Source organism: Crinia signifera, unplaced genomic scaffold (genome assembly GCF_055691185.1).
Source record: "Crinia signifera unplaced genomic scaffold, ASM5569118v1 HAP2_SCAFFOLD_257, whole genome shotgun sequence".
NCBI classification, from domain to species: domain Eukaryota; kingdom Metazoa; phylum Chordata; class Amphibia; order Anura; family Myobatrachidae; genus Crinia; species Crinia signifera.
The window spans coordinates 121896-146813 of NW_028142150.1; the positions used below are offsets into that span (position 1 = coordinate 121896).

The 24918-nt window shown below is 43.4% G+C and overlaps 1 long non-coding RNA gene across 1 annotated transcript; it reads left to right on the forward strand.

The window, feature by feature from the left end:
* The first annotated feature begins 5098 nt into the window (after positions 1–5098).
* Positions 5099–23027, forward strand: LOC146054585 (uncharacterized). The gene is made up of 5 exons (XR_014468270.1): positions 5099–5156; positions 7520–7588; positions 10292–10339; positions 16937–17074; positions 22857–23027. It is a non-coding gene; the product is annotated as an uncharacterized LOC146054585 (long non-coding RNA).
* The last annotated feature ends 1891 nt before the right edge of the window (positions 23028–24918 follow it).

A 24918-nucleotide genomic window follows, 5' to 3' on the forward strand; every position in this document is an offset into this window, starting at 1 on the left:
ATCACAAAGGGAGTAAAAACTGTAAAGAACATATAACGTGATAATTATTGAATAAATACAGTTAAAAAGCAATATAATGACGTCTTTACAGAACAATTTTATAAAAAAACTCCCTAGCACATAAGGACCTAACATAACACATAAAAGGACACAGATCACAATTAAAGTGCAATTGATCATTTAAAACCTATAAAATTAAGAAAGGTTTTTTACATACATATATATGAAATATTTCACGGACTGGACAGTTTTATTTTAAATATATTCTAATAAAGATTAAAAACGATTTTAATTCATACATCTTTTTCAAAAATCCTCTTGTGCGCCAACAAAAAAGACAATCTTCTCTGTCCCTTTTTCTGTTGAAAAAATACTCACCTTATACAGTTCATAGTAACACCTATGTATAGAAACCCTTGAATAAAATGTAGCTCTTTTGTTATATATCCAGGGGCGTAACTATAGCACCGCAGCCCCCGCGACCGCGGGGGGGGGGCGCTGTGCATGTGCGGGCGCCGGGGCTGCAGTGCTATAGTTACACCCCGCTGCCCCGCCGCCATCCCCCGCAGTCTTTACCTGTCAGTGTCTTCTTCAGTACGCGCTGGTCCCGGCTCCCTTCTTCTGCTGTGAGGACCACAACAAAATGTCCACCCCAATGTAGCAGACAGTTCTCTGAAACTGTCTGCTGCATGGGGGCGGACATTTTGTGGTGGTCCTCATAGCAGAAGAAGGGAGCCGGGACCAGCGCGTACTGAGCGTAGGTAAGACTGCGGGGGGTGGGGGGGATTGCATGGGCGGCGAGGTGGGGGTTGGTGCGGCGGGGCGGGCGAGGGTTGGTGCGGCGGTGCGGGCGGGGGTTGGTGCGGCGGGGGGGGGGCGCCCAAAAGCTAGTTACGCCACTGTATATATCTTTAAATTACTTCTCCGAGGTATCACATTAAACTATAACTTTGTTCTCTGTTTCTTTTATATTTTTCAGGTACAAGGAAATATAGCACAAGGCATAGGTTCTCTTATATGTGATGTAAGGAACTGTAGAATAAAAAAAAAATGTTTACAAACTGGTTAATAAACCCTTTGCATGCCAAAATCTCTGTGAGAGATGTACAAACTATCCACTAAATTTGCCAGCGTCACTCACATTTGTTATATAAATTCCAGTAAAAAAATGTAGCGCAAAAAAAGTGGATTTCCTATATAAGGCAACATTACAGGTCATTATGATGAATAAAAAAGGCTGCTTGGCAATTTTCACACCTATTTTAAACAAAAGGTTTTGTCGGCACTCAAAGGGTTAAGTGTAATTCACAGTTAAAGATCCTAATGGGTGGGATACTGGATCATTTATGTGACTGGCGATCTGGCACTTTTGGCAAATGCCAGAAGGGCCGATGACATCATGGGCCGGTCTGACCATGCAAAGAGACCAGGGCTTGGCCAAGCAGCTTAGCCTCCTATCACTCTGCTGAGTTGTCTACTGTAGCACCCAGAGGTAGGGGACAAGCAGCCTCACCTCCTGGTGTTCAGCTTTGCCACCCCAAATACAGAGAAATTGAGTCATACTGCGAGGCTAGGCCCCCGTAACTCGTGGCATGCACCTGTGAGCCATAAGAAAAAAGTTTGGTACCGTGTTAGCCAGTTGATAAGAAAAGTTTTATTGTTCCTCAGTGAGAAAAACAAAATAGCAATCTAGCAAATATGATACCTTTTAATGGCTAACAAAATAAATGTTGTTAAAATGCAAGCTTTCGAGACTTCTTAGGTCTCTTCCTCAGGCATGGTACCATGCCTGAGGAAGAGACCTAAGAAGTCTCGAAAGCTTGCATTTTAACAACATTTATTTTGTTAGCCATTAAAAGGTATCATATTTGCTAGATTGCTATTTTGTTTTTCTCACTGAGGAACAATAAAACTTTTCCTGTGAGCCATGACATGCCCCACTGATCATGCACAGTACATTGCCAGGGCTGTTTAATAGTCCCAATATGTCCCTGATCAGAGATAATGACGTCTCGTACTGCCATCGCAATGTTCGTTTGTTCACATCACCGTAGAATATGCTATAGTAAAATCAATAATTTTCCTGTGTGCATACCGCACATCTTTTATGTTTGGCAGACTGGGACATGCCGCGCCTGCTCCCAATAAGGGGGCTGGTCTTCAGTAAGAGGGGCTGCACAAAAAAGGCAGTGGCCAGGTGACAAGAACCCCGTTTTCTGAGCCTGAGCATCTCCCGGCTCTTCTCACCGGCTCCCCTCAACCGCCTCCCTCCCCAGGACTCTGTGACCCGTGGAAGGAACATATTTACTTTTATTTTCTTCTCTGTGAAGAATTGTAATTTTATATTCCTTCTGTAATATGTACTTATTTCTTTACACAGTTTAAAAAAAATCAGCTGGATGTGGTTAAAGTTAAAAAGATCCTGGTAAGATTTCATTTTTATCCACAGTTTTTGTTTTTATATTGTAATGATCTACATGCACAAGAGAAACTACTATTTATTTTACTCCCAAATGGTTTGAAAGACAAGAACTACACATATTGCTATAACACTGGATTATATTTTATTCTGCAAATTATGGAACTGATGCAGAGTAGGTTCCAAAACTGTAGTAGTAAAATACACTTAACATTACTGAAAGCAAATGAGCGTATTGTCGCCCATATATGCACAGTTTAAGTTAAATATAAAATTGCCTTTTGAAAGGCTAAAACAGTATATGCACCCACTTAATGCTAGAGACACACTAGAACAGTTCCAATCCACTTGCGTCCATGCCACAAACCTTTTAACTACTGTGAAACAAATACATTTGTTACAAGAAAACAACTATCCCTCTTAAAAGATCAAATTAGCTTAAGGACTCTCTCAAAAGCATATTCTCTATCAGAGCAATGGAGAAGGTTGGCTTCAAAGGCCATAGCCAAAACGTGTCGTGTCTCTCTTATTTAACATTGAATCTGACTTACAGTCTAGTGCAGTGTTTTTTAACCACTGTGCCGTGGCACACTGGTGTGCCTTGAACTGTTCTCAAGTGTGCCCCCCAGATCTAGAGATGCCCAAACCAGTCAGTCAAACCAGCCCAAACCAGCTAATGTATTTTCATTTTGTTACCTGTGGGGACCAGTGTGATTGTTTTTTTTATATGGGGGCCAATAAGTGTTTTTTTTTTCCTGTAGGGGCCAATATGTTTTGCCCTGTGGGGATCTTATGGTGTGCCTTAGCAATTTTCAAATCTTGTTTAGTGTGCCGCAAGGTAAAAAGGTTGAAAATCACTGGTCTAGTGTCTGTGTGGTCACTGAAGCACTGCCATCTGTTGGCAGCAAAGTGAAACTACGGGTGAAATGTAATAGGAATGGAGAAAGCGGCAATCATTTATACTGCAAAACCAGTTTGATTTTGCAGTGTAAATGATTGCTGCTTTAAAAAACTGGTGATTTCTTACCAAATCTCTCACTTTCTGAATCTATATATCTATATATATCTATATATATATATATATATATATATATATATATATATTTCCCTCCTATATCCCTATAGATTGTAAGCTTGCAGCAGGGCCCTCCTACCTCCCTGTCTGTCTGTTGTTACCCAGTTTGTTTTATCACTGTTTACTATTGTAAAGCGCAACGGAATCTGCTGCGCTATATAAGAAACTGCAAATAAATAAATAAATAAATATATATATAGATATATATCTATATATATATATAGATATATATATATATATATATATATATATATATATCTATATATATATATATATATATATATATATATATATATATATATATATACAAAACAAATATAGGTGCGCTGACACTATTAAGTCCGTTCAGTCCAAGGAAACAAGTTCTTTGGATGTATAATCCACACCAGTCCAAATGAATTTTACTAGGTGCAGCTCCCCTCTGAATGTCCCGATTCCCACGGGACTCCAAACGTAAACTCCACCTAAAACAAACAGAGGGGGCGCTTCATGGTGTAATATCGTTTTAATAAAAACGTGGAAATCACTTTAAAAACTTTTCTCCCACGGAGAAGATAAAGCCCGTACCGAAGTAATCATCCGGTGTGGGCTGAATACCACAAGATATGTAAAACAATCCACTGGTTCAATACTGCATGCCCAGAATTTTAAACGTGTCACTCACGGTACCACTCGGCAAGACGCCGGCGCCTCAGCATCTCAGCAGCGGGGCTTCCAAACACCGTGAACACAGCGGACTCACAGATGCGTCACACAGACCACGCCCCTACGCGTTTCGTCGATGGACTGAGATGCTGAGGCGCCGGCGTCTTGCCGAGTGGTACCGTGAGTGACACGTTTAAAATTCTGGACATGCAGTATTGAACCAGTGGATTGTTTTACATATCTTGTGGTATTCAGCCCACACCGGATGATTACTTCGGTACGGGCTTTATCTTCTCCGTGGGAGAAAAGTTTTTAAAGTGATTTCCACGTTTTTATTAAAACGATATTACACCATGAAGCGCCCCCTCTGTTTGTTTTAGGTGATAGATAGATATATATATATATATATATATATATATATATATATATATAAATAAATAAATGTACAGGCTGTTGATACTTTAATAGCACCACAGAGCCTGATGAAAATGTCCTGAATGACACTGGACGTTGCTCTGTGCTATTAAAGTATGTTTCTACTGTCTTTGGATGGAGTATAGCAAAATCTGTATGTTGATGTGATTTGTCCAGTGAGGGTACCCACGCTGCTGCATTTATTCAGAGGCTGTGCAGGACAATGGTGTGTGTGAAACTAACATTATTCTGTTTATTTCTAAACCAAGAGAAATTGTCCTAAAAAACAGTATTAGTAAAAAAAATATAGATATTTTCGTTTTAACTAAAATGGTCCTGATAATGAAATGCATTTGTGAATTGTTTATTTATTTATCAATTTATTTGTTCTACCTTAATGGAGAGAACACAAAGTTAGATGTGTTGTCAACCGTTGCCCTCAGTATTGTTTTTTTCATTATCAATTTTTTTAAACTGTAATCTAAAACGTTTATACTGTACATAGCATTTGTTTTTGTTTTTTAATCTTACTCATTTCTTTTCAAGAGTTCTACTACTTGCACTATATTTGCACCGCTTCAAACTCTAGCACCTGGAGAAACCGTAAGACATAAAATATGTTGATGACTGTTGTATGTGCACAGGCAGAGTTGACCCACTGTAAAATTTTCAAAAAGCTCAAAAGCACCCTTACGCTATATATATATATATATATATATATATATATATATATATATATATATATATATATATATATATATATATATTACGTTCTTATCCCATCATTACTAGTTATTTATGGAGCCTACACAGAGAATATTTGGCTATTCAAATCCATCCCTGTCCCAGTGGAGCTTATATATATTTATATATATTTCCTACCACATGTACACGCACACACATTTACACTAGCCTTCATTTTGTGGGAGTCAATTAACCTACCAGTATATTTTTGGATTGGGTGGTGGAAATCGGAGTACCCAGAGGAAACCCATGCAAGTATGGGGAGAATATACAGGGTCACGGTTGGAATCGAATCCATGACCTCAATGCTGTAAGGCAGTAATACTACCATTATACACTATACTACCATTATACACTATGTATGCACCCGGTACATTATCATACAGTACAGTAATGGCCCATTTATTAACATTATATTGACAAACGTAATGTTTTCGCACTCTTTACACATTATTTTAGTTTCACTTAAATGTATCAACCATGAATTGTAGAGGTTTTCGCAAATTTCTCCTCATAAAACCTATTTTTCGCATTTTCATAGAAAGTAGATCACATTTCACATAACGATACCAGGAAATGTGATATACTCATATTTACTAAACTTGAATTGTAAAATGAATTCAGAATGATGCCTAGTGATAATAACGCCACTTCTTAGTGGCATTTTCCATGATTGTGTGTCTACACATGTGATAATGCTGTTCTATTAGCCTATTATAGCAGCCCCCTTTTCGTATGTTTAATACTCAGGGGGAATAGAGACCATTTATTATTGTTGCCTAGCAAGTCTGCCTCTGTATGTGGGAGAGATTCTTGCAGCTCCTTCACTTCCTTGTCCCCCCTGCTGTTGTCAGGGACTGGAATGTATAGCGGGACTTGGAGCACAGGAAGAGTGTTCATACCTCCACTATCCACGTTGGCATGGAGTTGATTTTCAAAAGTGTGGCGAGTGCAGGGAGCCACCGAGAAAGAAGCGTGGCAAGCGCAGCGTGCCCCGCAAGGTGAAGCTGTCGATGTGGATAGTGGGGGTATGAACTGGCCAGGGGGGTGCGTTACGCGTCCGCTCGCCATGCTTCAGGCTGCCGTGGATAGTGGGGGTGTTTCAGGAACACATATCTGACAGGGGCGCTGACTACACTGGCCACAGGAACACTATGCTACTTCTGACAGGGACGCTGACCACGCTTACTACACTAGCGGAAACACTACGCTACTTCTGACTGACTACGCTAACTATGCTGGCTGCGCGAACACTACGCTGATTCCGACAGGGACGCTACGCTAACTACATAACGGGCGCTGTGCTATTACACAAGTACCAAAAAAATTATATATATATATATATATATATATATAGAGGAGCACAGCACCTTCCTCTGACTACCAATCAGCTGCCAGCTCCTGCTCCTTACATGCATAGGGCTGGTGATCTCCCTCTCTCCCCTGTCGTCCCCCTCGCTCCTCCTCGCTGCTGCCTGAGCCTGGAATGTACAGTACAACAGGACTGGAAGCACAGGCAGAAGAGCTCACTGTGATTGTACACTAAACGGGCATTCTCCTGCCTGGGCACCGAGTCCTGCTGTACATTAACATACACGGCAGCAGCGCAGGGGAGGAAGAGGGGACGGAGGGAGAGACGGAGCTGGCCTGATGTATGTGTATCACTGTATTATAATTGCACTGGTTTATAAAATATATGTTGGGAGCACCTGGCCCCTCTTCTACGAATTGTACCCCTCAGAACAGCTCTGAGTTGTTCTGAGGCTAGCACCGCAGCTTGCAGCGCAGCAAGCAGGATAACATACGGGGGAAGTAAATTGTCAGGCATGCGCAGTAGGATCCTGGGACATAGCATTGCGATAAAAGCAGGGGAGAGCAAGGAGCTGGATTTGCAGGGACAGGGCTTTTTTGCAAGCCCTGTCCTGCCCGGTTAAAAATGATAAATTCATGCGATTTTAAAGAAAATCGCAATGCGAATATTATTTATTATCACCTTCTGATTGCTATTTATTTGAGTTTTGATAAATGGGCCCCTTAGTCAGTTACAGTATACTGTAGATATAGTAGTTCTAGGAGTCACATGATTGCATTCAGTTAACTGTCAGTGACACACAAGTATGTTGTTTGTATCATTTATAAATATATATTGTAACTATTTAAATTGTTTTCATGTTAAGCCTGAACATTGTATCCATACTGTATAATTGCCTGATATTTTCCAGAGCTCAGTCATTCAACCACTTCAGGACGTGCTTCAGAACCAAGTGAACTGCTTGATTGGAGACCTTATGGTAATTATTTCTTATGGATATTTAGGTCCTTCTTTATTTATTCTTTAACACTCTTATAATCTACAGGTCAGATAAGTTAGAAATAACCCCACTTAAACTGACTACTGGTTCCCCATAAGTCCCAGAGTACTTATCCATGTGTCACATGATTAATCACCCAGTTAGTGAAAATATATACAGATAGAATACAACAATGAATACAGGTAAATACAAGTAAAAAGGTTTAAAGAATGCAGCTGTGCCATCCAAATGGAATGTGGTCAGAATCACAGCGGACAGGATACCTACAGACTCAATACAGATGCTGGCTTTTAGACTACTGCCTGAAGACAGTAGCTGGAATGCCAACATAGATTAGGATGCTGGCATTGGAACTCTGTATGTCGGCATCCCGAATATTAGTATGTGGGGAGTGTTACCATGACCCCGGGTGGGGAAATGTTTAGGCACTGGGGGGGGGGGGGGCTTAGGGTCAGTGCTGTCTTTCCTATTGGACTTAATGGGCAGTTGCCCAGGGGCCCAAGGATTCTAGGGGTTCACTGCCCACCCCAATGGGGAAGATGGCACTGCCCCGGGGACCTGTTAAGGCTGCGGTGGCAGGTGGCAGGCGGCAGGCATCGGGGTCCGGGCAACGGTGGCTGAAAGCTTGTAGCGCTGCGCTGTTTTCCAGGTGGGAAGGAAGCGCTGTTGAATTTGAAAAGACTGGCCTCACAATGATTGGCTGAATTCTCTCAGCCAATTAACATCCGGCTAGTCTTCCCTCACTTCCAGCACTTCCCGCCCACCAAAATAGCGCTACAAGCTCCTAGCCCCGCCCGGGGGCGGAACTAGGGGACAAGAGGACTTTGTATTTGGGGGTGTATTAGGAGGTGGGGCACTAGGAGGTGGGGTACAAGGGTTAGGGTTAGGCACTAGTGTGGAGGGTTAGGCTGCAGGGAGAGAGGGTTAGGGGGAAGGTAAGTATATTTAACAGACCCTATGGAGACTCACTCCTTCAGGATACTGATGTCAGTGCCGGTCATCTGTATGTTTTTCATCCAAACAAGGCTATCGACACACGGTAAATAATTGTGTGCCTAGGCACCCTGGTGTGCTGCAAGGCTCTTGCGGGAGTTTTCTTGGTTCTATGGCCAACATGATCAACAAAACCAGTGCTAGTGGCTGCCAATCATAACACATGTGGACAATCAGAAGCACAACTTTTTTCTTAGGTGTGCTGTGGAAAAAATGCTGAAAAAATAGTTTGGGATATTCGTTTTTCAGCTAATAATGATGTCATACATTTTTTATGAAACGAGCCCTGTTTTACTATGTTTAGTCAAAGGTTTTTGCCCCCAAATTCTAAAGTAACAATTTTAACAGTGAAATTAGTATGTCCTTGAAACACAGATGATTCATAAATATAATTTTAAGACTTGACATAAGTTTCTAGGGACTTAAATGAGTGAGAAATGGTTTGGATACTGTAAATTCAAAAATAGATTCTTAGACTCACTGGCATAACTAGGGCTCCACAGCCAAAGCGGTGGCAGAAGGGAGCAGGCTCCATAGGGGCACAGGGTCCCAGCACTGTAACCTGCAGGAGCCAGAGGACAGATACAGGGGGAGGCGAGGTGGCACCTGGGCAGTGTGAAGGGGCTGGGGGTGCAGCGGAGGAGCAGGCAGTCCGCAGTGTGAGTGGACACTGCGGACAGCGACTCCAGAATTTGAAAATGTAAAAGAGAGGTTGGCTGCTGTCTCTCAGCCAATCAGCAGCCTATCTTTTGAATTTTTAAATTCTGCCGCCGCTGTCTGTAGTGTCCACTCACTCAGTGCTTCCCGGACACTGTGGACTACCCACTCACCCAGGTACCACCTGCCTCCCCCTCTGCCTGTAGGGGGGGCACCAGAGACTGTCTTGTGGGGGAGGAGACATTTTCTAGTTACGCCACTGCTTAGATTTTAACTTTTCTACCTTTCTTTGGGAATATTAATGTTGCCATAATTTTTTTAATGTGTATAAAATGTCATCTTGCTTATCTGTTATATTTATAAAATAAATAATCAATTTCACATCTTTTTTTATAATACACAAAGCACCCTTTGAAGGGGATGCAGTTAAAATCCCGGTGGTCGGGATCCCGGCGTTCAGAATCCCGACGCCGGAATCCTGACCGCCAAAATCCTGACACTTTCTCCCTCTGTGGGTGTCCACGACACCCCTGGAGGGAGAATAAATTAGCGTGCCGAGCGTAGCGAGGCACCGGGCCCGCTGCGTGGCGAGCGCAGCGAGCCCGCAAGGGGGGGGCGATCCACGTCCCCCCCTTGTCGGGATTTCGGCGGTCGGGATTCCGGCGTCGGGATTTTGAACGCCGGGATCCCGACCGCCGGGATTTCATACTGAATCCCTTTGAAGATTCAATTGTGATGGGCTGCTTGTCATTTTCATATGAAGTCATGTAATGATTATTCATTGTCTGTCCATATTGAAATACTGAAGTACTCTATGTTCTGCATTTGCATTCTAACTCCATTATTCCCCAGCTTAAACATTAGGTGCTATTGATAGAGAGTGATAGGATTGGGGATGAGATGCTATCTGGCAATGCAATCGTTCTATAACATTTTAAAGTATGCTGGTCAGAGACATAGGTTAAATTCTTCTTATACACAGGTTATCTGCAATAGTGATTAAATAACTTATTGCTATTGTTTTAATTACAGAAGGACAACTCACTTGTTGCTAGTTTGGGGAAACTTGTATGTTCAGTGGTAAGTGAAGAAAAAAATGATTTTCATGTCTACATATTTTACATTTTTTATAAGCTGTCACATAAATGACATCATAAAAAGGCTTAAAAGATAAACTGAAGTAAAAGTAAATGACTATAAATCAATATGTGGAGTATTTCCCTCACTTTCCTTAATAATGTTGATACAGGCTATTTTGAAACCTAGTATCAAAAGCCCAAAATTCCAATTTACTGTAACTCAGGGCCGGACTTGCATTAGGCCTGTGAGGCACCAGCCTAGGGGTGGCACATATTACAGTCCGCAGGCAGATGGGCTGTCTGTGAGTCACAAAGACCACTGGCAGCAGCATCGGATGGATTAAGAGGGCAACAGCATGGCCAAGCGGACAGCAGTAAGTGACAAGAGGCACAGCCACCAACATAATTAATGTCGGTGCCGTCGCTGCTTGTCACTTGCCGCTGCCCGATCAGCCATGCACATGAATTCTATTTCCACATTCTGGAGGTAGGGACAGCTGAGCTGAGCCTCCGGGTCATCCCTCCCTCCGGGTCCAGGAGGTAACCAAAAATATTGTGCCTAGGGAAAGCCTGACCCCTAAATCCTACCATGTAGTAACATGCACAGATGTAGGCTGCACTCATTAGTACCCAAACAATAGCTGTACAGTAGCAACAGTATCAATACTGAGATCATTGGCTCAAGTAAACCATTTCAAACTGAAACCAAATCACTGGGCAATGCTCGTTTGCCTCGGCGATAATGGCTACAGTGGTAAGGGTTAGTGAAACACTTCACTGTAGACTCATGAGACAGCTCACCCACGTTTTTGCTTTTTAAATAAACATTTTAAGAGTATTTTAGAGAAAATTATACAGACTATTAAACAAGAGAAAGGAGATGGTGGCTATGCGCTCAAAGACCACAGCGTGTAGACTCGATAATACTTTGCGAAACAGAGGTTTTTCTATTTAAGCCGCAGTGGAATGTGGGTACTTATCCACATATAGAAGTGCACATAAAATCAAAAACAGACACTGCGCTAAAATAGAAAAATATATAGATATTTTTTAAATATAATTTTTATTGAAGCATTAAAAATTTGACATTGCATAAAATAATTTTTACAAATAAATATAAATACAAAGTAAAATACGACAAATAAAAAAGAAGCAACAGACAAACACATTTTGGGAATGCATTATAACCTTTGTAAACTTGTTAATTTTTTTACTAGGCCCATTTAGAGCAATCCATAACAAATAATGGAGCAGATGTATTAAGCCTTAACAAGAGATAAATGCAAGGATGATAAAGAGAGATAAACATCCAGCCAATCACCTCCTTACTGCCATGATACAGCCTGTGTTTGAAAAAAGTCAGTAAGGAGCTGATTGGCTGGACATTTATCTCTCTTTATCACCCTTGCATTTATCTCTTGTTAAGGCTTTACTGCCCCAGTTTTAGAGTCCTTTTAGCAAATTCATTAATAATTGCTATAACTAAGTGCATGCAGCAAGTCCCATTAGAAGGTTGGTAATTAGTTGTAAAATAGATAGAGAATAGTTTGTACCATTATCCCAATCCCAATCAGATGGAGATGCAGAAATATGGGTGGCCAACCAATGGTGACAATGAGTGTTGAAAGGCGGAGAAACGCGTAAGTCAGAGCTTTTTGTTCATTTCCTGGTACCAGTTCCTGCATCATCAGTGGTGACCATCTAGTGGACGGACCCAAATGAAGGCATTACTGAGACAGCACTGACTAAAGTGGTGAATGATCTGGTAACTGCTAAGTCTAAAGGCCATTACTAACTACTTATTCTTCTAGATCTGACTGCTGCGTTTGACACTGTGGATCACACTCTTCTTTTACAAACACTACACTCCCTAGGTCTTAATGATACAGCCCTTTCCTGGTTCACATCTTACCTATCTGATCGCTCTTTCAGTGTTCACTTCTCTGACTCTACTTCCTCTTCACTACCTCTGTCAGTCGGAGTTCCGCAAGGCTCAGTCTTAGGTCCTCTGCTTTTCTCCATCTATACTTCCTCGCTTGGCAAACTAATCCGCTCTTTCGGATTTCAGTATCACTTATATGCGGATGATACTCAAATCTATCAATCAACCCCAGAGTTGTCACCAGTGATATTGGGCCGAGTCTCTGAATGTCTTCTCGCCAACTTAAACTCAATATTTCCAAAACGGAATTACTTATATTCCTGCCAACTAAGAATACTTACCATCCTGACATCTCCATCACTGTTGACAACTTGACAATCTATCCTAACCCAAAAGCTTGTTGCTTAGGAGTCATCCTCGACCTGTCCTTTCTTCCCCACATTCAATCTGTCTCCAAATCATGTTACATGCATCTAAAACACATATCCAAAATATGACCCTATCTCACACAAGATACTACTAAATCTCTTATTCATTCACTCATTATATCCCGCATTGATTATTGCAATAGTCTCCTAACTTATCTGTATCTTACCGTATTCAATATAAAACACTTCTACTAGCATATAAAGCTATTAACCATACTGCACCAGCATATATCTCTCTACTTATCACAAAATATCTCCCATCTTGACCACTCCGCTCTGCACAAGATCTGCATCTCTCCTCTGCACGGATCACTAGCTCCCATTCACTATTACAGGACTTTCATAGGGCTGCTCCCATCCTATGGAATGCCCTTCCACGCACAATAAGACTCTCCGCTAGCCTCCAAACTTTCAAGCGTTCCCTGAAAACTCACCTCTTCAGGCAAGCCTATCATATTTAAGTTCTACACGCATAACCCTCTGAGGCACTTATGTATTATATAGCTTCCCTTCTGGACTTGTAACTTGGTGGGACTGCTATGCTATTACTGATGCCTGTCCTTGTGTTTCCCTCCTATATCCCTATAGATTGTAAACTTGCAGCAGGGCCCTCCTACCTCCAAGTCTGTCTGTTGTTACCCAGTTTGTTTTATCACTGTCTACTATTGTAAAGCGCAACGGAATCTGCTGCGCTATATAAGAAACTGTAAATAAATAAAATTACTGGAGTGTTAGTCAGATCGAGCCAGGGACCTGTGCCCATTTGTCACCATTGGGTGGCCACCCATATTTCTACATCTCCATCTGATTGGAATCAGTGTGCACTATTGCTGCTGAAAAAGAGTGGTAATTATAATACACTATCCATACCAACCATCATTCATGACAAGACTATTAATCGATAAACAATGATATATTCTAAGAATACATAATTATTATTTGTTGTGAGTTTTTGCCATCATGAAAGGAGGAGGTAACATAGTAAGTATTGTGGTTTGAGGATTTTCACCAGCAGTGATTCTTTCTCTATAGTGTAAAGCCTAAAAAAAAACAAAAAACAACCACCAGTGAAAACATCTGCATTTTATAAATCTGTCCATAATGTGACTTCCTTATTGGATGAAATTACAATTCACTGGAACTTGGATTCATGTTGAACAGCAAATGCTCATCTATTACCTGCGCAATGTGAGATTCTCAATGGAGTACATGGTTTTACTAATAGGCCAGTTAAATCATGGCTGTTCTGTGATTATGTTGATGTTTGTTAGCGGGGTTGTAAGTTCATCTCAGTCACCTGGATGCATGTTGGAGTTTGGTACCCTTCCCCCAAATATAGTGTGTCAACCTTTACCTGTGCGCATCATCTCAGAGTCCAGTAGCATTGCTTGGTGCAGCACAGACTGAGTGGTACCAGGTGGGAGCCAACTTGTCCCCTAACAGGGCTCCTGGGATAGATTTGATTAACTCTGCAGCAGGTGCACTGCAGTGCTCCATTGCAAGAGCAACAGTGACACTTGGATCCACACAGTTACATGCAGGTTCCCCTTCAGGGCTTGGTGCCTCTATTGCCTCTTGGAGTTACACTCATGTTTATTAGACAAACCATCCTCTCTTTTATCAATGTAACCTTTTTGCATGTATACAAAGCATTGTCCAATATGCTGTTTATAGAAGCATTCTATCTTCATTTTAATTCAGTGCGTGGGGGAGGGGGGAGAGGGGGCAGGACCGCTTTGCACACATAAATATACATATGAACCTACATACAGATAGTGGTAGATGCTCAATTAGTTCAGTAATACCATTCAGGTGCATGCAAGGGTGGGGTTAATACTGAGTAAGTAAACAAGACATTTTTTCCCCCAGCTCACTGAATAGTATAAAGCCCCGTATACACGGGGGGTGTCTCGCTGAGCAATATATCGCTCGCGATGAGCAATATATCGCTCAGTGTCCCGTTTGCATCAGCGACCAGAGATGGTCGCTGATGTAAAAAAAACTGCCGGGGTTAGCCTGGCAGTGCAAATCAGCTGGTCGCAGGAGCATGTTCCTGCGACCAGCAATCGCTACAGGGGAAAAACGGGAGCGCGCACCCGGCGAGAAATCGCTGGTGCACACTCCCATCGCGGGCAGTGACCATATTTCCCGCAATATTAAACAAAATTGCCCCCATGTGTATGCACCTTTAGTAACTAATCTTGAAAACTACATGATAATATAATTGTATTATCATGTAGTGTTCAAGATTGGTTACTAATACTATTCAGTGAGCTTGGGGAACCATAGTCTTGTTTACTTACTCAGTATTAACCCTTCCCTTGCATGCACCTGAATGGTATTACTGAACTAATTGAGCATCTACCACTATCTGTATGTATGTTGTTAGAGGCAGAAGGGAGCCCATAATAGGAGGAGTTGTGGGTCCTGATATGCCACATGAAGCAGTCTGGGGTTACTCCAAGGTAGGTAGCTCTAAAGGCCCCCATACACTACGGCGACTTGTCCTTAGGACAAGTCGCCCCCGACTTTCCCCTGAGCTTCCCCGGCTGCTCCCCTGGGGAGCTTGATTAGATTGGCACTTGATGTGCCATTTTTTACATGTGATAAATCGTCTCGATTTATCACATGTAAAAAACCCGGGGAGCAGGGGGGGGGCTACAGAGCAGGGCTGCTGGTGGGAGCAGGGGACGCTGCGGACGCTGGGGGGGACACAGGCGGCATAGAGCCGGGAGCTGTCAGTGCTAGAAAAAAAAGCCTATACAATGAATGGGCAGCCTGTGATTAGCTGAGCGCTCTCTCAGCCAATTGCTGACTGGCTGAGAGAGCGCTCAGCCAATCACAGGCCGCCCATTCATTGTATGGGCTTTTTTTTTTTCAGTACTGACAGCTCCCGCCGGCTCCCCCTGCCCGGCTCTATGCCGCCTGTGTCCCCCGCAGCGTCCCCAGCCCCCCCTGCTCCCTCTACCGCCGCGCTGCCCCACTAGGTCCCAAGTCGGGTGATCGGACGTGCAGCAGGTCCGACCACCCGACGCAGATCCGATGCGCACGGGACCGCGCATCGGATCTGAGGGGACATCAAAACTAGCCGATTTTGGTCCGATTTCGGCCAGATCCGACTGATCTGGCTGAAATCTGACCAAAATCGGCTAGTGTATGGGGGCCTTAAGTTTGGATATACTGTATCAAGTAAGGGGCCATTATCATGTGGCTCCTTGCTGGTTAATCGTAGACCCAATTTAGGGTAACAGTGGTGTGGGGGGCGGTGCCCCTGGACTGGTTGGGCTGGGTGGCTTTAGTGCGGCACGCCCTTACATTCTATTAATACTTTTCCCTCACTAACACTATCTCTCTCTTCTTTTATTTACATTTCATTTTATCTCTCTCTCTCTCTTTATATATAGCTTTGGCTTCCTATCACTAATAATTAACACTATAGTATCTCACTGGCGTGTCGCACTGGGCTTCCTAGCTTATGATAGTTTTTTGGGTGCCACACCCCGCACCTAGATATAGCGCTAGGGATCCCTAATATACAGAGAAGCCTTGACGCTGCTTGGGGGCATATCACACACCTGCTCAGGTATATGTAACCAATATCTATGAATTCTATGATAATGTAGTATTCAAGATTGGTTAATAATACTATTCAGTGTGCTGAGGGAACCAATGTCTTGTATACATATGAACCTGGGATTCAGCATGCTTCACACATTCCTAAACCCGCCCCTTGACTGCCAATGACTAGTTTCACAGGAGTCTAGGGGTGGGCTTAGGCGTGTGTGAAGCATACTGATTCCCGGGCACCTCATGGCGCTCGCTGCAGTCCCTGGGGGAACCACCCAGCACATATATTTTATACATGTTCATACGTAGGTGTATATGTGCTACGTGGTTCCCCATTGCCTGTACATTGTCGCCTCATGGTTACCACTGGTTATGAATATGTAGCTAAACTATCATATTTATTCTAAGTGTATTCAATTATTTTGGGTACAGAATTAGCAATTTAATACAGTAATACACTGTATAGCATACAGCTTTATTGGTTGTTTCCCTAACTAAAAAAAAAGAAGCTAATGTATGGGAATGAAATGGCTTTAGCAGAGCACATTAATTATCTAGTGAGTAAGCAAAGGTTTTATGATGCAAAGAGACAAAATCCTTTTTTTTCTACTTTTGTTCTATTTATTGGTTTGCTGCTTGTTTTTGAAATATCAATTAAACCGGACCAATTGTATCATGGCAGTTATAATTATAATATTTCATTTTCTTCTTTCTTGTTTAGGCTAAACAAGTGTTAACAGCTGTTGATAACACTCTTGGTGCTGTTAAGGGGGTCCTTCCTGTTAAAGGCCTTGGACTTCTCGGTGGTGTCACTGGTGTGCACCTTGGTGTTTAGTGATGAAGAAAAATACAAATTCAAGTAAGTCCCATGTTTTGAACCAAAAAAATAAACCTTTCCTGACAAGTAAAATGTGTAGTGATTTCTAGTAACTTTCTTTGTGTCTAAAAAGAATCCAGATATTGTTGTTCCATAATTGTACAATTGTATAATTGGACCCTACTCTTATTTATTATTTAATAAAGCAAAAAAAAAAAAGCAACTACTGTAACTTTTCTCTGGGAAAACAAAAACATGTTTCTATGCAACGGGAGCAAATACTCCCAGGAATCGTCCAGAGATAACCCGTCTTTATTCTGAGATTTCCTCTGATCCCATCAGATTACCACTTTCAGTTCAAATCTCTACAGTTCCCAGTAAAGGTCTGCTACACCATCAGAGCCGGGGCCCTTGCCAATTTGATGCCCTAGGCAAGATTTTGGTGGGTGCCCCCTAGCACCGGCGTTAGTTCTACTCTAAACTACTGACCCCGTTATACCTGCAACTACATGACTGACCCCCTCTATAATCATCCCTACATTACTGACCCCTCTATAGTCATCCCTACATTACTGACCCCTCTATAATCATCCCTACATGATTGACCCCTCTATAATCATCCCTACATGATTGACCCCTCTATAATCGCCACTACATTAATGACCCCCTCTATTCCCGCCTCTACTCTAATGACCCATCTATACCCCCCTACACTACTGACCCTGCACATGCACCAAGGTGCCACTGCGATCCTGCTCGTAATAAGATTTTTATTGAAGAGTGATTGCAATGAAGTGACGATGTGGACGGTTTAACAGGGAGTAGCTGCAAAGATACCGGCGTGTCATGCAGTCAGCTGCGATTATGCACACAACTACAATACTGACCCCTCTATACCCTACACTGCTGACCCCACTATACACACAAATACACTACTGACCCCACTATACACACAAATACACTACTGACCCCACTATACACACAAATACACTACTGACCCCTCTATACACACAACTACACTACTGACCCCTCTATACCTGCTTCTACTTTACTGACCCATCTATAGCCGTCTCTACACTGCTGACCCCACTATACACACACAACTACACTACTGGCCCCTCTATACCTGCCTCTACACTATTGACCCATATATAGCCGTCTCTACACTGCTGACCCCACTATACACACACAACTACACTACTGGCCCCTCTATACCTGCCTCTACACTATTGACCCATATATAGCCGTCTCTACACTGCTGACCCCACTATACACACACAACTACACTACTGGCCCCTCTATACCTGCCTCTACACTATTGACCCATATATAGCCGTCTCTACACTGCTGACTCCACTATACACACACAACTACACTACTGGCCCCTCTATACCTGTCTCTACACTACTGACCCATCTATAGCCGTCTCTACACTGCTGACCCCACTATACACACACAACTGCACTACTGGCCCCTCTATGGGCCAGATGTATCAAGCTTTAAAAGTGATAAAATGGAGAGTGATAAACAGCCAGCCAATCAGCTCATAACTGCCATGTCACAGGCCAGGTTTGAAAAATGACAGGTAGGAGCGGATTGGCTGGTTGTTTATCACTCTCCATTTTATCACTTTTGAAGCTTGATACATCTGGCCCTCTACCTGCCTCTTCACTACTGACCCATCTATAGCCGCCTCTACACTGCTGACTCCACTATACATACAACTACACTACTGGCCCCTCTATACCTGCCTCTACACTAATGAACCCTCCATACCCGCCACTACACTACCAACCTCTCTATTCCCTAGACTACTGACCCCTACATACCTGCCACTACACCACTGACCCCTACATACCCTACACCACTGACCCATCTATAGCCTACACCACTGACCCATCTATACTCTACCCTATATTACTGACCCCTTTACACCATTACTGACCCCTTTACACCCTACACAACTGACCCATCTATACCCTACCCTATATTACTGACCCTTCTACACTCTACACGACTGACGTGTCTATTCCCTACACTACATTACTGCTGCAAGGGAGGATTAGGGGGGAGTTTAGTGCACCTATGGAGCCCCAGATTGGATTCTAAGTATTGCGATGCCAGGGTCAGTCTTTTGAGTGCCAGCACCCTGCTGACATCTCTCACTCACAATGACAAAACACATACTATATATGCAGACATCCTCCACTCCTCACACATGACACTGACAACCCCTTCTTCTTACATACAGCAACCAGACCCAACCACGCAGGTCTGGAACAACGGCAGCAGAGGTATTTTCTCCTCTCCGACAGGCTGCAGCCCATGGGAGTTACGGCTACTCCCATCGCCAGCCTCTGTCCTCTACTCTGGCAGGTCCCAGGGTCACTACTACACACGCTGCTACAGCTCAGGCACAGGGAAGTGCTCGCTAGCTGTAGCAGCGGCTTCCAGTGATCAGCGTGAGAGATGCCAAGGGGGCTATGGGACATCCCAGTGGTCCTAACTGCCCCTGTCCAATGCTACCTGAGGAGGAGCTGCTGCTGGGCATGCACAGCAGCCCTCCTCCAGGACCAGTGGCCGTATTTGTTAGGGACAGACAACAGCCCCATTACCCCACTCTGTGATACCAGTCACAGTGCAGGACCAGTAGCGCTGCCCCGGGCCCTGAGCAACTTGCAGATATGAATAATAACTGATGTACATACAGTATATCACAGTTACAGGCAGGTGTACACCAATATATTCAGCAGGTGTTTTGTTGCAATTACTTATCTCCTCCTGCAGCTTTATGTAATGGACAGTAATGCAGGCTTGGAGCTCTGTACAGGGTGCAGACTTGAACTTGAGGATTCTATGAGGGCAGCGGGGCTCTAGAGCTGCCGGAGCTGTGTGCAGGGAAACTCTGGCGGAGCAGGGCGGTGATTGACAGCTCCCTCTGGCACACTAACACAGCGCCGGGCTCCATCTCCATTCAGCGGTGGGACACACAGCGGGGACTCGCTGACAGGAACTTCAGGGCGCGCTGGAAGCACACACTAGCGCCAGGACACAAAGGTGTTGGACAGTCAGCTACTCCTGTGCTACTACACAGTAAGCAGCGCGCTAACTGGCCGATAAGGGAGCGCTGCGCTGCTATTGGCTGAATGGGCTGTCAATGTCTCCTACTAAAGTGACAGTGCGCAGACAGTCACACTTGTAGCCACCTGTCTCTAGAGACGGTGGCTGCATGGGACAAGACAGCCTGCGGACTGTTGCTGATTGCCATGGAGACGGTTGCCGAGGGCACCTCTCCAACAAGGTCGCCCCTAGGCATAGGCTGCCGCCCTAGGCAATTGCCTAGTATGCCTATGCCTAGGGCCGGCTCTGTACGCCATAACCATTAACAAAGCTTGGGGGTTGAGTTCACAAGTGGCAGGTGTGGACTTGAGGAGTGACTACTTCTCCCATGGTCAGTTGTATATTGCATATTCCAGAGTCAGCTCCTCTGACATCCTGGCCATTCTCCAGCCTGATCAAAAGACTAAAAATGTAATTTACCAGGAAGCCCTTCAAAATTACATGCATAGAAATACTTGAAATTCTGTAGCGAACCATAGGTATTCGACAAGTATATTTGTATTTTTTTCTGTGCCGGGTAAATAGTACCTGTTTTTGTATGGAACCAACAAATCATAGTTGCCTACCCTCCTGCATTCTGCAGGCGACTCCCTGAAATAGCAGCAATCTCCCTCTCTCCCTCATTAGTCTAGCACTCTCCCTCATTTCCCCTAGCCCACATTACACGTTACATTTTTGGGGAAAAGGAGAGATAGATACATTTACATTAAATCATCAACAGCATTTCCCAGCACTTTAGCAAGTATAGTAGCTCTTACTAACTGCTTTGGGGCTCATCTACATTTGGATATGTCTGTCTAAAAGATTCCTCTCAGATGTAGCAGTACACACCCACACTTCTAGGTGCCACGTTCACAATCTCTTTTTACAATCTCTCCATATATGGAACTAGACATACCCTTTGGGTGGAGCCTGACACCCCCCCCCCCCCCCCCTAATGGGGCACTGTGCTCAATTCTACTACCGACTATAATCTCCCTGAAACTAGTTTTCAAAAGTAGGCAAGTATGCCACAAATGTTAAACAGCTTTACTTTTACTTTAAAATTTAGATTTCAGTTTGGACACACCACACCCAAAGCTAAATCTCTCTCTGCACATGTTACATCTGCACCACCTGCAGTGCAGCATGTTTTTTTCCAGTTGCATGCTTATTTGCTTTACCTACAAACATGGATAAGGCTCATTGTATCCTCAAATTGTTGAGATAAATGCAATAGTATAAACTATACAGTTGTTCAAATAATAAATGCTGTAATCTGATTTGTCGCAATAGGTTATATCTCCAATGTGTCTTGTTTTTGACTTGATTATTGGATTTCTGTAAAGCATGGTACAGTGTTAGCTGTTGGATGATTTAGAGACTTAAGGTGCATACACACGGGGGCGATTTTGTCCAAAATCGCGGGAAATATGGTCGCTCAGCGACCATATTGCCCGCAATGGGAGTGTGCACCGGCGATATATCGCCGGGTGCGCGCTCCCGTTTTTGCCCCTGTGGTGATCGCTGGTCGCAGGAACATGCTCCTGCGACCAGCTGATTACCACTGCCGGGCTCCCCCCGGCAGTTTCTTTTTCATCAGCGACCATCTCTGGTCGCTGATGTAAAGTAGAAACTGAGCAATATATTGCTCAGCCATATATTGCTCAGCCATATATGGCTGAGCAATATATCTCCCCCGTGTGTACACAGCATTAGGGGGTGATACAGGCTGGTTTACAAAAGGAAACTCCTTCTTTAATGGACAAAACCATGTGCACTGCAGGTGGGGCTGATGTGCAGAGAAAGTAACATTTGGGTGTGTTATTTTGTTTTTGTGAATACTGGCTGCTTTATTTTTACAATGCAATTTAGATTACAGTTTGAACACACCTCACTCGAATGCTCTATCTGCACATGTTACATCAGCCCCACCTGCAGTGCACCTGGTTTTGTCCATTACAGGAGTTTGCTTTTGCAAACCAACCTGAATTAGGCCATTAAAACCTTGCAATGTTACTAGCCTTTTAGATTTGCATGCTTGTTCATACATTCAACGTGCTCTTCTTTGTATAAGAATCAAAGCCACAGAGCCAAATTTGTCATTCTAACCTTTCAACAATGGCTTAATTTTGGCTCACTTTGCGACAACTTACCTCTGTAGCTCACACTAGTTTACACTTGTAAATCAGGGCTGTTTTTAGACAATTTGGTTCCCAGTGTGCTAACATGTGACATGGGGGTGTGGCCCGGCCTCACTGCAAAGGCCTGCTGGAAAAGACTACCATACCCCAGCTATGTCCCTTACACCATATTATGCCCCATAGTTATGGTACCATACTATGCCCTACACAGTAATGCCCTTACAAATTGTGGCACACAGCAAGGCTACCTACCGGTACTTTAAATTTACTTGCTCATTGCCAGGGTACAGTGCCTATATGGATTTACTGCAGGCTGCAGCATCTTCTCCCAGCTAGTCAGATGTCTCAGCGCCTCTGGGTACCACAGTTTATGCGTGTCTCCTATGAGGCGGTGGTAATTTTGGTAGGAATATTTTGGCAGTATCCCATTCGGGGCAGCCGGACCATATGTAATTCTGCTGCAGACAGTGGCCGCAGGCGTTCTGTGCTATTGCATGGCTTGCCCGGCCATAGAAACTGCACTGTTGATAAATGTATTATCTTGTGACTACTATGATTAATAACAATTTGATCTTTTACAGGTTCTACGAATTTGTCAACAATGAAAATCTTCAACTTCTAATGAAATCAATAATTACGATTCCCCCTATTTTTCAATGTGACGGAAATTCACAATAACTCTCTGTATAACACTTTATTCAAAAGATAAATTCACTCTTCTGTTCCTAAGATGATTACCTAATAAATTCATTGCAAACCAATATAAAGTATATGTGATTATATTCCATCATAATATTGTCTATTGAACTAGTAGACAATGGGTCTGAGCAATAGGAATTGTTGGTTAAAATACTGTATGTTGCAGGTTTGTACTAAAGGAAGACATGGAACACTTCTAAGATCTTTATGGGGCATACACACGGAGCAATTTTTTGCTCTTTTCTACGCAATCTGACTAGATTGCTTAGAAAGTAAGTACAGATCTCTCTGTGTGTATGCGCCGAGTGATTGAGTCAAAATGCATGCAGACAAAATTTAGTCAAATTGCTTAACCAGTGACTACAGAATGAGAGACAGTAAAGGGCTGTACACACAGAGCAGATTGGTGCTATTTTCTAAGCAATCTTACTAGATTGCTTAGAAACTAAGCACAAATCTCACCGTGTGTATGCTCTGGGCGATCCCGATGCGTGGTCCCGCACATCGGGATCGCCTGATTAGTAAATCAGTGCATGCAGACGCAATCTAGTAAGATTGCTTAGAATATCTGCATGTCTCACTGCGTGTGTGCACAGGACGCGACCACTTCCGCAATCGCGTCCTGAATCCACTCCCCCCTCATCACTTGTCCCCTCCCATTGTTTTCCCGTGTGCACAGGGACTGACAGGAGACGAGTGAAGCGGCTGCCTGCACCTTTACTTGGTAAGTGCAGGCTTCCACCGCTACCGCCACATGACCGCCCGCCCGCCTGCCCAGCCTCTTACCCCAGGTATGCAGGACGAGTCCGGATCAGGTGGTCAGAGCACCGCCGGACTTGCAGCCCTCCGTGCGGCGTCCCCTCCCTTCTCCTCCCGGTCACCGCTGCATGGCGTGGGGGACCCCACGCCATTTAAAAAATAAATATATATTTATTTATTTTACACTGACACCTGAGCGAAACCTCCCCTCTGGTAATATCCACCCACTATTTAAATTTTGTGCTTAAGCAAAATTGCTTAGCACAAATCTCTGCCTGTGTATGTGCTCTCCATGGGAGATCTTGACACCAGCAAAATTGCTTAGCAAAATAGCTTAGCACAGATCTCGTACGTGTGTATGCCCCTTAATTGAGATCACTGAGTGAGTGATTTTTTTTTTTTGCTAAAGCAAAATTGCTTAGCAAAATCGTTTAGCACAAATCTATGCATGTGTATGTGCTCCCCATGGGAGATCTGGAAACCAGGAAATCACCTACCCTAAATTGCTTAGCAAAATTGCTAAGCGCACATCTCTACATGTCTATGCCCCTTGACAGAAAAGAAGTGATGTCATAAATGTTTAAAAAAAAAAAAAAAAGAAAGAAAGTTTAATATAGGACAGTTACAAACTTACATAACTATTACATTTCACGTAAAGCATGGTGTTCTCAAAATAAAATAGAATCACAATATACTGATAGCTCTAGACTAAACAGCACCACCTAAATATTATGGGCCAGATGCACTAAGCTTCAAAAGTGATAACATGGAGAGTGATAAATAGCCAGCCAATCAGCTCCTACCTGCCATGTTACAGACTGTGTTTGAAAAATGTCAGGAAGGAGCTGATTGGCTGGCTGATTATCACTCTTCATTTCATCACTTTTGAAGCTTAGTGCATCTGGCCAAGGGCGTAACTACCATAGGTGCAGGGGGTGCAGCTGCTATGGGGCCCAGAGCTGAGAGGGGCCCACTTTGCCTGTCAAAGTATCATGTGCTATATACATTTTTCAGCATATGTTGATCAATAGGGGCCCTTACAAACCTTTGCTATGGGGCCTACATGTACATAGTTACGCCACTGCATCTGGCCCTATATCTGTTGCATGATCATCTGATGAGATACATAATAAAATATAACAGTGTGTATTTGAGACATACTTAGCAACATTTCAGTTCTCTTCC